Consider the following 13437-nt stretch of genomic DNA (forward strand, 5'->3'; position numbering starts at 1 on the left):
ATAAGTTGATTCAGTCAATCAGGCTCAGAAGACTGTCTCCGCATGCGCTAATAGGGGTGTTCCAGCATACAACACGCGTTTGCCATTGGCAGTGCTTGTTTTCTGTATATTTTTTTGACGCACGCTGAAACACTATGCGGTGCCGTGCGCATAGCATTGACCGTACTGGATTGCTCCCTAAATTCTGTCACGCGCAGGCATATGATCCAGAGCATCGATAACACAGCTTCAGAGTGTTACTCTGCAGGATTGACAGTTCATGGTGGCATTTTTCGGCAGCCTTGTCTGCTGTAACTTTGTGCCACACTTTTTAAGTTTGGCCTCCGGCACCTCGTTGACGGAACGGAGGAGCTCTGCGCGCGGCTGCAGTCACCAGCTTAGGGTTACCCACTCTTCAATAAAGGAAGTCGCGAGGGGGGAAGCGGGGGAGGTAGCTTACTCTAACATAGGGAGGCAACCAAATGAGTTCTCTTTACGGCGGTATCTTCCAGACAAGTTCATTGTTTTTTTATGGTTGTGGCATCTTGAAGTGATACTTTATCTGGCTGCTCGAAACAATTGCTCTTGCTGGAGAATGTGCTCGTAAATGTTGCCGCACTTCACATGGGAATTCAGCATTACCTGAAAATCTGCTTGGACAAGTTCGCGCTAACTTTGTGTTTTGGAGCGTGACGCGCCTTGTTGAGCGTGCTTTGGATCGAAAAAAGTTCCTATTCGGATGGTCCAATACAAATCTGGGACCTATACCGTATTCACTCGCATGGTGATCGCACTCGCGTAATGATCGCCGAACACCCCCCCCCCCCCCCCCCCCCCCTTAAGGTATGTCGTCAAAGTTCGATTTTTTTTTATTTCCCGCGCAATGAACGCGCCCTGAACTATCCTCAGCAATATGTCGTCTGTGTGCAAAGTCCAGCTGATGATGGTGGTTCTTACCTCTGTTTCCTTCCCTTTCGAAGAGGACATGGATAGCAGTAGCAGTAAACTTTATTTTGTGAAAAGGGGTGAGAGAAAAGGGGGAGAGATCAAGGGTGGGATTCAAATTCCTGGACCCCAGAAGCTATTTGGCCATCCGTGGCCCTACTAAGCAGCGCAAGCTGCTGTGCAGGGTCCGAGCTGGACAGGGCTTCCTCCCAGGACTTTATTGAGGTTTCGTGGCTATTTTTGTCCCATGTAATTGGGCAATTCCAGACTGTATGGAATAAATCGGCCTTCTGGTGACATTGCTTTCTGTCCTCATTATACTTTGCTGGGAACTTAAGTGATAGTCTGGACTCATGTAAGTAGGTGTTCGTCTGTATTTTTCGAAGATTTCTCGCTTCTTCAGCAGTTAGACTGGGGTGTGGCGTAGGCATTGATCTTCGGTAAAGCCTATAGGATGTTAATTTGTCTGTGCCTTGTCAGTAAGCAGGGAGGGCGTACGAATGTTCCGGGTCTCTGCGGTGTAGGGTAGTCCTCGCAAGAGAATTGGCCGCCTCGTTACCCTCTAGCCCCTGATGGGCGGGAGTCCAGACAAGTGTGTGGTTCTGTTTTAGAATTTTTTGGGAGAAGTCTTTCAGCATTCCTTGGGACGATGACGCAGATGAAGTTCCTGATGGCCCTGGTCGAGTCAGTGATAATTATTGAGTCCTTATTCTTGAATTCAGCCCATCTGATTGCTAGTATGACGGCAGCAGTTTCTGCTTCTTGAATATTCAGTTGTTTGGTAATGATGATATCCAGAATCTTCCCATGTTCGTTGGTAGCTACGGCTGATGAATTGCCTTGCTTGTTTACGGCCGCATCGCTGTAGATTGCGTTTGGATTGTCCTGATATGTTTTTCGGATGTAGCGAGTTCTTGCCAATGTTCTGCCCTTATTGTGAGTGGGGTCCATTTTCTTGGGAATTGGGGAGGCCTTGATACAGTGTGTTTGAGCGGGTGTTAAATCGACCGTCCTATTAATGAAGGCTGCATGAACCTCCTGTCCAGATCTCCTGAGAATTTCTCTGCCCGTTCTGGTTTTGAGGAGGCGTTCCTTCTGGGCATCTAATAGCGTAGTCTTGATTTCTCTGAAGGTGTTGTGTACGCCGAGCTTCAGGAATTTTTCGTTGGATGTGTAAATTGGTAGGCCTAGAGCGGTCTTGTGAGCTGTTCTTGGGACATGGATCCGTTATTGCGGCAAACTTGCCGATAATATCGATATCGGCGAGCATGCGTTCAATATCCATGAGGAATAAACACACTAAACGCAGATAATATACTCACAAGCCTAACAAAAAAAAACGCTCTCACGTTGGTGAGTGGGCCGCCATGTCTGTGTTGATTTCCCGCAGTGTAACAGTGGGAGCCACCTATTGTTCCAACTGTTGTCACCTCGCAGCAAACTCGTACCGGCGCGTTCAGTGATTCATGAACACACGGCATTTTGTGTCAATTTGCGAAGCGGCTGGCGGTGGTGTGCAGAATTTTTATTGGGTTTATATTTATTATTTGTATTATGTTCACGAGAACTATCATAAAACTGTTTACCCACCACTATCTTGCGTTGGCTGCGCTCAAAAATGTTTTGAGCGCAGCCAAAAATTTCCCCCGCGGAATGAACGCCCCGCTAAATTTACATCAAATTTTTCGAAAAAAAAAGTGCGATCATTACGCGAGTAAATACTGTAAATGCCCCAACAGGGATGCCGCGGGACTCGGGACGTTGTATAAAAAGTCAGGACAGTCCCGCAAAATCCAGGACGGTTGGTAACCCTACGTGAGAATACACATAGGATTACCAGGCATGGGTAGAACGAGAGGGAGCCCTGGGAGAGTTCCAGAACGGCTTTGGCAGGGGCAGGCGGCTGGATGACAACCTCTACGCCCTGACCCAGTGCATAGAGGTGGCCCGCCTGCAAGGGTGGGAACTGTGGGCTGCCTTCGTGGACGTGGAGAAGGCATACGACAGAGTTGACCACACCTTACTGTGGAAGAAACTACAGGACAAGGGCCGGCCAGTGGAGGTAGTGGGATTGCTGCAGAGCCTGTATGCGGACACAGAAGTGGTAGCGGAATGGCAGGGCGTGTGCTCCCAGCCGGCCCCTGTCGAACGAGGCCTCCGTCAAGGCTGCCCTTTGTCCCCTCTGCTATACATGCTGTTCCTGGGCGATCTGGAGGCAGAGCTGGAGGGAAGTGCAATAGGCTTTGACTGGACCTATATGGAGGAGGGGAGGACTATCCATCAGCGCCTACTGGGCCTCATGTACGCTGATGATATTGTCCTTACGGCGGACTCTCGTTCAGACCTGCAGCGACTCCTGGACATTTGCACCAAACACGCAGAGCTGTTGGGGCTGAGGTTCAGTGCGCCGAAGTGTGCCATACTTCGCTGAAGGGACACGAGCACACTACCAGATGGAGAAGCGCTCACAGTGCAGGGGAAGCCTGTCCCTTTTGCAGCGACGTACCGGTGCCTGGGTGTGGACTTGACCACCGATCCGGACTACTCGGCTGCACATGAGCGGGGGCTTCGCGGAAAGGCACTGCGCAGCCAGAACATCCTGAGGGCCCGAATCCTCTGGTCCTTCAACAGGGCGGAAGTTGTCAGGAGCCTCTGGAAGATGGTGCACGTCCGGGTGCTCACGTTTGCTAATGCAGTGCTTTGCCTGTCATCAGCCACCCGGGGGTACTTGGAGAGACGACAAAGAGAGGTGGGACGACTGGCCCTGGGTGCCCACCGCTCGACACCAAATGAGGCAGTCCTCCAAGGGGATGTAGGCTGGCCCTCCTTTGAGGCACGAGAGGCCGTGGCCAAGCTCGGTTTCGAGATTCGACCATGCTCGCTGAGCAACACGCTCTGGGTACACCGGGTTCACCAGTGTATGCTGTTAGCAGGTGACGCCACAAGGTGGAAGAGACGGGTGCGCGCACTGGCCCACAAGAACGAGGTGCCGCTACCGGTCTTAAATAGCATCAAGGAGACCAGCCTGAGCGAAAAACAGCTGCGGGAGCGAGTGGTAGCTGCGAAAACGAAAAGATGGGCGGACAGGGTCGTGGCGAAACCATCTCTCCGGCTATACGCGTCACACAAACACACCATTTCCCAGGAGCACTTTTACGACAACTTGCCAGGAAGTGCGATGCTGTTCGAAGCGCGGGCTGGGGTGCTAAGGACGCGGATGTGCAGGCGGAAATGGGACGATGTGGAGGAGGTGATGTGTGCGGTGTGTGGTGAGGAAGAGGAGACTGCAGAACACATTGTGTTGCGGTGCGAACAATTGACTCCCAACCACCCTAGTGATACCACCATGGCGGAGGCGCTCGGCTTCGTTGCGCATCCCCCTCCAGGGGGCACACTGGGCACGGGCGACACCATGGATGCGAGTGCAGCGCCACCGGCGCTTGTGACTGGTGATGTGGTGGCGAATCCGTTTGGCACTACGAGGCGCCGACTGGAGGAATGGCAAAGACGCGCCCGTTAGCATGAGGAAAGGAGGCGACGTACAAAACTCTTGAGGCTAGGGCGCCGGGGGATTACCTATATGCCCTCAGGAGTGTCCCCCCGATACAAAGGGGCAGCCACCGAGCCATGATCATCATCATACACTACTCGGCTCACCATCGGTGCCCGGCTGAGTCACTGGTCGGAACCGGTCCTTAACAATACACCATAGTCGTCACTCGGCTATTATGCGAAGAAAATGTGGCACAATAATTCCCAGCAAAAATCCAAAACCAATCGTCAAAGCCAACTTGGCAGTGGGCAAATCACGAAACTGATGGGCCGCTTGGTCTGTGAGAAAGTTTACGGCGACGTGTTCGAGCGCAATGGGCGTGCCGTAGGGCGGTAGAACGTCCGAGGTCAGATTCGGCTTCCAGCTGATGGTTGCAGTTGCGCATGAAATCAGATAGCTATCGCATCGCTTTAGGCGGCAGAAGCAATATTTGAAAAATCTGAGGCTGAGATTTTGACGCCTTGAATTTACACGCGGTGAGCGCAACGCTGGCGACCGTGATGTCCATTGACAAAAAGCTGAGAAGTCTCGTACGGCCCCTTCAGCTGGTACGGCTACCGGTACTGTGCGATGAACACGGTACAGTCGTGTCTTCTCCTGCTTGGCTTTCGTGTTCCACTGTTATGCACAAAAGAAGACGTCGGGGCAAAAGACGAATCAAAGGGGCGCCGAAACGCCTCTCTCATGCACATCTGCAGCCGACGTGGCTACAAGGCCGTGCGCACCCGGTGCAGCCTTCCCGACAGGCTTCGGCCCCGCTACGTGGTTGTTCTTCTGTCTTTTACGTTCATAGAAGCACGGTCTACCGAAGGGCGGGAAAATTGGAGAGCTTAAAGGGAGGTGAACACAGTAGCGGCCGGCCTGTGGCATTTTGTACTATCATCAGGGCCCTAAAGCCTTGACATCAAATACAGACACATCCTAGCGATTGAACGTTTCCAGAAGGAACGCCATTCCCTCTTCCTTTTCTCCGTAAACGCTACGAGTTACCGTTACAGTTGCACCCGCTCTTAATGGAACGCTGGCGTTCCTCCGTTCTTCCCAAAAGAAACTAGTTCCAGGAACGCCGTTCCTTGGAAGGCCGTTCCGTACAACACTGCGGCCAATACACCAAGGGCTCTGCGGAAGCATGACCAAGTATAAATAAGAAAAAAACTGTTATCAGTAGGCGTTTTGCGAGGCACCGTTTGGCCATTTCTCTGAGTAAACGTTAAGCTCGTATTGGTAAGAAGCCTCATCACGCCCCACGGTAATACAGTAATCTTTCCGTGGTCCTCTAGCCTTTGAAATCACTGCCACCGCTTTCCGGAAGGGCATGCAGGCAGCGGATAATTGAAAGTGCAAGAAGGCTGCAGCAGTTGTGAGACTTGTCCACTAATGCGAAGAATATTTAGGCCAATTCTCTGTTCAACCAACCTCGCGTTAGTTCGGTGGCCATAACGAAACATGGCAACTAAGACAGCGTCTTTTCTTAAACTCTGAGTAAAGAGTTTGCATCAAGCCCAACGTCACGTTCGCTTGAGAGAATGACGACACACCAACGATTTTAAATGCATACCTGTGTATTTTAACTGTTTACTCTTTATTTTTCCTTTAGCACTATTTTTCTTCAAGTACAAAAATTTCCTTTTGCCCATCAGCAAACAATTAAGCATCTTTTCCTTCCTTTTTTATCGTTTGCACGATATTAGCTTGAGGACGATATCTGTGTATATGGACCTTTCTAGTTTTGTGAATTTTCTTTCAGTTTTTTACCCTTGGCGATTTAGTTGAACACAGAACGCCCAGGAGTAGGTAAACCGTCGCAACTGCGTTACTTCATTTTCGTTTTCCGGTATGTTTTTTCTGCGATGAGCTATGGCCACCATATTTGGTTCTCAGTAGCCATATTGTGCGATGTTCGGTTTTGTGTCGTTATACATTTGTTGTTGGTGTTTCTTTTTATCTGCATAAAGATTAGTTTACAAGGCCATAATCAAAATGCCTTAACTTCGTCAGTTACGCATATCTACGCAAATGCAACGCACTTCCCTGTTCGCGGCGGGTACATGGCAAACAATGGTTCCTAATTGAAACTTGCGATGTTGATTATTTGTGACGCTCCTACCTACGTACGTCATTACCGTGTGTCCACTGGACGTAGGAAAACTATTCGTTCAGTTTCACAAAGACTGATTTCACCTTTCATTGGCAGATCTTTAAGAACGCTTGAACGTCTCGTCCATCTCCCCAAGAAACCTTCAGCTCTCCCCGATGCTCGCTCGTTGCTTTGGATTTAAAACTCCGAAACACGGAGCTGTGATTCGTAACTGCAATCCCCATTCCTTCCTTCTTTGCTGCTTTGAACTTTTTGGTTGTTAAAGCGAATGCTTCCTCAGTAAGACCGATGTCGTTCTATCAGAAACTAATGCATTCGCTTTGTCGAATGAAATGCTCGGATGAGATCCCTGGACACGCGACGCATGCAGAAAACCAGGCTTCCATTGTGTCAATACGGTTACAGGAAAATCGCGAAAAAGGAACGCTTCTACATAAGACAATACACGCATCGATCATGAAGAAGCATACAATAGTATACCTTAGCCTCATAAACCACGTATCAGTACACAGTTACAGCGTTCGTAGTACCCCCGTATTCAAAAACCTAACTTCAGTAGAACTTTTCCCTTCGGACACGTTTCGGCTCCACAACGCGTTTCAAGAACCAAACTTATGCTCAAAGGGCGCTTTTTCGTGAACTTATCGGGCAGAAAGTAAGTGCTACTTAAGTTAGCTCCCGACCTAACTTAAATGAGCCTTTTCCCAACCAACATTGCAGACTACTACGATAGCTTGGCTGAGGTGTTCGATTACGCGCGCCGTACGAAAGAAATTGATAAAGCTGTAAACAATAAAGCGCTTTCCGCGAGCAACAACTATCCGCGCACACGCCTGCCGCCCTGATGCGGCCGTGCGCACACCGCGCACCTCACACCAGCCCACCGGCCCGGCCGGCGCGCGATGCGGCCAGCGCCAGCACCATGGCGCTGCCTCCGCTCGTAGAACGACGCCGGCAGGTGCAGCTACAGTTTGCTGCCGCTTGCCCGAATGGAATTAATCGCGCAAGACCAAGTCACGCGTGCGAGAAAGGGGATGATGCTGTGGTGAAAATTCACGCAATATATAATCATGCGCGGTAGTAGCGCAAGCCGCGATCAGTATTCTGCCGCGATGCTAAGCCTAAAGTTCCCTGCGGGTACCGGCTTCGGACGGAGCTGGCTGATCCGAGCGCTTCGAAGCTGGCGCCACAGAAGCGTATTCCGCTATTGGCGCACATGTCAAGTCCCACCCACACGCCGTGTACGGATTGGCGCACCGCGTGCTAGCCTCGTTCGCAGGAGCCTAGCGTGCCTCGAAAAGGGCGCCTTTGATGAGTGCGCCTTAAGGAAGGTTTGTGAAACGCAAAGCGGGCTTTTCTCATTGTGGTCCTTTTCCCACACTTACGAAAGGCTTCCTAATGGTACAAGTTAAGTATGCTTTCTGAATGCGGTTAGTGCGCGAAAAAAATGATTGATATAATAATCGGGTTCAACAAGCGGACGCTACACAGGCGATGAGGCTCGCCGTAGTGGAGGGCTCCGGTTTAATTGTGACCAACTGGGGATAGTTAACGTGCACTGAAATCTGGAACACACGGGTGTTTTTGTTTTACGCCCCAATCAGAAAATCGGCTGCCACGCCCGGGAATTGAACTCGCGTCCTTGTGCTCAGCAGCATACCGCCTTCGCCACTGAGCCACACTACTGCACAAAAAGTCGGCTGATAAGTTCGTTTTTCGTATTCGAGTTGGGTCTTTAAAGGTTTCGTTATTGGATGCGCTTAAAGAGAAGGTTGGGTACACTTCAAGGTTTCGAACTTGTCTCAACTTTCTCCAGGAAGGGAGTGGGAATTTTTACTTTACAACGCGGGAATTGAGGCGACACCATACCCGTCGAGACGGCGTGCACCATGCCGTGCGCATCGACAGAGACCGGGGGAAAGCCGTGCTTCGACGTGCCGTCTCCCCTAGCAATCAACGTTGGCAGTAGAGCGAACGCAATGCCACCGCAGCCGCTCGCACTTTCATTGAGTTCTTCTCCGGGGACGAATCGCCGACGATAATGTTTGCGACATGCCCTACCTTTTGCTCGCGCAAAAAAACGTGGCACGGGAAACTAACATTCAATTCATTTCAATTCAATTCAATTCAAATCAATTCTTTTCAATGCAATCCATTTATTCACCCCATACTACTGGTTGGTTGCTAGGTTATAAGCTGAGCTTGAGGGGGCCCAGACAACCAGTATAAGGCAGCAAAGAACGATACATCAATCATCACTGAGTGTGCAATTGACAATTGGCATGTTTGTTATACATAGGAGAAATGTACAAACGCTACAAGCATGTATGCCATTGTAATAACAAAAAGCGACACCAGATGAGAAAACAATAGCAATCGAAATGCATAAGCAAAATACATAGCAATACACAATAGGTAAAGAAAAGTGTAAATAGCAATAAATGTATGTAAGCATTAAAATTACATATTTGCAAATATTTCCCGTAGTTCCTTTAACGAAGGATTGCACAGTGTTCTATATTAATTCAAAATACAAGGCAAGGGTATGTTGCAGCATTTGATATTTTTACTCGGTGCGAAAACAAGGAATTTGCCAAATATCACTGTTTCGCATCGTCGTTGTTACCACATTCTTGGGATGAATATGGGGACAAGCGTTTTCTTAGATGGCGGCCTTTCACGTGGGGAGTGCCTGTTTCCGATCTGCCCAGTATACAATACCACATGCCACAAGAGCCCCACAACGTCTGCGAATGGCATCGAGGGAACCTCGTTCACAATTCTCTGCCTTTTGATGAGCCTTCTAACTTTTTTTATCTGCTGACGTCAGGAACACCCTTAATTCTTCACCGTAGGAGATAATACTGTTTCATTACCGTCGTTCAAATTCTGCACGTTCATTTGGACCAACTTGTTCATTTTTTTACCTTCCCGCACGTTTTTCTCGCCAAATACGGGATGTCTACAGCGCAACGACTCCTATTGTGCTACGACAAACAATTCGTGTATGCTGCGGCGTATACCAGGATATCTAGGTACTTGTACGTACATACTATAACAATCGGTCGCGCACTACGCCATTCGTGACCCCGTATGCGTTGCGTACAGATAGGCGGTTATCGAAGTTTCTGCAAGCCGGGTGTATGAGGGTGACTCAAGGATCCGCACTCAACACCAAAGTTTTGCGCGCTGAAATGCTGAAGAAGTCAGTGCTTGCCAACCGGTTGAGAAGCTGGTTGATTTAACTGGTTCTTTTTCATTTAGAGATTGTTGCTTCTTTTTGCGAAATTCGGTCTTTAAGTTGGGGACAGAAATAGGTTGATGTTATTGCTTTGCGAAATATCCTGGCAAGTATCCAAAGTATACGCTGGAATAAATGGAACATTGTGCAAAAAGCAATTTTCTTCTTAGTGTAGCCAAACCTACTCTTACGTCTCTTGGCATTATCTTTGGTTACTACGGTGTTTTCACGGAACTCGGTTCCACACAATAAATCACGGCAATAGGAATTCAATCACTCGAGCGAACGCCGCTGACACCAGTAGCGTAATTTTGTTTTGCCCTCACATATGGCCTACGGTGATCCTTCAATCAACGATCATATCATACTACGCTTCAAAGCCTTACACACGCATAGTATGTGATGACATAATAATATTTGGTGGCTTGAATCTGGTGTAGTGTGATGCAGACTAGATTATTTGGCACAGCAACAAAAGCGCAGGTGCTCAGCTCCGAGTCGGTATTGTTAAAATTATTAGTTCTTTCCTCCCAGGGTGAGATGTGCCGTGCGATGAGACAAAAAGTCCTTGATGTATGCTCAGGCACGGCGCCCGACTCCAAGCTCGGCCAGATTGTACAGAATGGCACCGTGTCTGACGTTGTCAAATACCTTGGTGAGCTCCAGTCCAAGTATAACTCTAGTTTCAAGGTCCGAACGTTAAATGTCCAAGATCTGGTGTTTTAGTTGCATCATAACGTCTTGTGTGGAAAGCTTGGGCCTGAAACCCACCATCGTGTGAGGAAAAAAGTGGTTTGTCTCCATGTGCTTGTACAACCTATTCAGCACCACGTGCTCCAGAATGTTGCCCAGGCAAGACGTAAGAGAAATAGGCCGTAAGTTCTCCAACTTGAGTTCCTTGCCCGGTTTCGGTATCATGGAGATCTTAGCTGTTTTCCAGGCGGGCGGGATTGGCCCTCGTTCCCAGCACTTGTTCGTGTACCGTGTGAGGGCGGCTATGGAAGAATCGTCGAAGTTATTTTCGAGAGGCGTTCTTCGAAATTGGTATTCATTTCTTTGAGGGCTTGCATGGTCTGGTTCAGTTGGTCAGTAATAGTTTGTTGCGAGGCGGTCAGCTGCTGTAGCATAGAACGTATTCCCACCACCTCGTCTCGAGTGATAAATGGCGTGGGGTTTGCTGGCATCGCCTGGCCCGAAATTGGTGGGAGGGTTGTGGGAAGAGGGGGGGTTGCATCACTGCCCGGTGGGAGGGAAGTTCGGGGACGCTTGATAGCGGGAGAAAGTTGTTGCGGGGAGGGTGCAGGGGGGTTGGCTGCTGTTTTTGTTAAGGACGCACGCAGTTCTGCAAGTTCCTGTCTGAGAGCCGCGTTCTCAGCTTGTAATTGAGTTATGAGTGCGCCATACTTATTATCAGCTCTGGAGGCCGCTACTCCTGCCCAGCTCACCTTGGGTGCGTCCTCCTGGCGTGGTTCTTTGTGCGCGGAGCTCCTGTTGACTGAGGAGCTGGCCGAGCGTTGGTCTCTGGGTGGCTTGCGTTGCGTCCCTGGGGTCTGATCTCGATTGCGTGCCTGGCTGGGCGCGCGTTCCTTGGTGGTTGACCGTCCGTGTTGTGGCCCTCGACCGTGATCTCGACTCGGTCTTGAGCTCGAACGGTGAGGTCCCCGGTTGCGTCGCGAGCCAGGAGAGGGATTTATTCCTCAGTGCACTCGTGTCACTACCTCCCTTCCTCCTCCACCCAAAGATGCCATGGAAGAAGATGGGTCCTCCTAATAAGAATAGTCGGAGCCGCGGCGAAACAATTGTTTGGCAGTGGAACTGCCGCGGATTCCGCGAAAAACGCTCAGAACTGATCCAGTATATTACAACACAAGAAACACCTCCACACGTTGTCGCATTGCAAGAAAGCAACACCCACGCTTCGCTAACCGGCTATATCACTTTTCATGCGGATGGCACGCGGGTGTTACACACGCTGGTATCCAGGTCTATCACCGCTATGCAGCACTCCCTTCCATTAGCAGGAGCCCCAGGCGTACTACTAGAACTACTCCCCGCCAAGGCATCAAAGACTTCCTTACCTATCTTCCACCTTAATGTCTATTGCAGGCCCAAATGTTCTCCGCAGGCCCTAAATGACACGCTGGAACTGGCGCGAAAGAAAGCTGGGAAGCACCAACTCATCGTAAGTGGAGACTTCAATGCGGCGCACCCCCTTTGGGGTTACACTTACGCTAATCCAAGGGGCAACTACCTTCACAAGTACGTAGACGAGAAGGCGTGGCAGATACTCAACGAGCTCAGCATACCCACTCGCACGGGCACAAGCGTCTCTCGCGATACTACGCCAGACCTCGCCCTGAGCAACCAGCAGGTGACGTGCGTATGGCGAAACAAGCAAGAGGCACTGGGTAGCGATCATTTCCTTATTGAATTAATCATTTCAGGCCCGGAGCTAGTCCGCACAGTGGGACGTGCTGCCCTGACAGATTGGTCCGGTTTCCGAAAACTGAGGTCAGCGCGCAGCACAGAGGACACCGCAGATCCGGCAGAGGAAGATCAATATTCCACATGGATAGCCCAACTTATTCAGGACCAGGCCGCTTGTACTACTAACATAAAGACAAATACCGACAATCCCTGCGTAGACACGCACCTTCTACACATATGGGAAGCTAGACGCAGCCTGCAAAAGCGCTGGAAAAAGCAGCGGCACAATAATAAACTCCGCATCCGCATTGCGCAGCTCAATGAAAAGGCGGCCAAATACGCACGCGAACTGTGCCGTGAGAGTTGGCTCTCCCTTTGCGACGCCATGGGAAACCGCGTGAGCACGTCAAAAACTTCGAAAATTCTTCGTTACCTCCTGGACCCCTCCTCTTCGAAGGCAACGTCATCAAACCAACTACGGGCCCTCCTGCACAATCACTCAACCGACACACTTTTAACGAACCTCGAGGCAAAATTCTTCCCGCCCGGTCCGCAACAGAGCCACACAGACTACGATGGATCGCCGAACCCCTCATTGGATCAAGACATCCTCATCTCGGAGGTACGAGCGGCACTGTCCCGGATACGGAAAAACACCGCGCCAGGTCCTGATGGAATTTCCAACAGGCTACTAGCCAATCTCGATGACGACTCTCTCGTGTCCCTCACCGCGTGCCTCAATAGAGTGTGGCGAGAGGGCAAGATCCCTGCAGAATGGAAGCTCGCCTACGTTCACCTCATCCCCAAACCGAACAAGACCCCTTCTATTGACAACCTACGACCTATATCGCTAACGTCCTGCGTCGGTAAACTCATGGAGCATATCGTCCTCGCTCGCCTCCAGCGTCACCTAGACGATCGGAACCTCATACCAACCTCGATGTTTTGATTCAGACCCCACCTCTCCACCCAGGACATTCTCCTCCAGATTAAAGAAGAAGTCATGACCCCTGCCACCCGACACTCCCCCACGGCAATGCTGGCATTGGACTTCAAGGGGGCCTTTGACAATGTGTCCCATTCAGTCATTTTGGCCCACCTGCGAGAGCTACATTGCGGGGAACGCACGTACACTTACGTGCGAGACTTCCTTACTAAGAGGCAAGCGGTACTCCACGTTGGCGAAGCGAAGTC

Source organism: Haemaphysalis longicornis, unplaced genomic scaffold, assembly GCF_048455015.1.
Source record: "Haemaphysalis longicornis isolate Haplotype H1 unplaced genomic scaffold, Haemaphysalis longicornis Haplotype H1 scaffold_5, whole genome shotgun sequence".
Lineage (NCBI taxonomy): Eukaryota > Metazoa > Arthropoda > Arachnida > Ixodida > Ixodidae > Haemaphysalis > Haemaphysalis longicornis.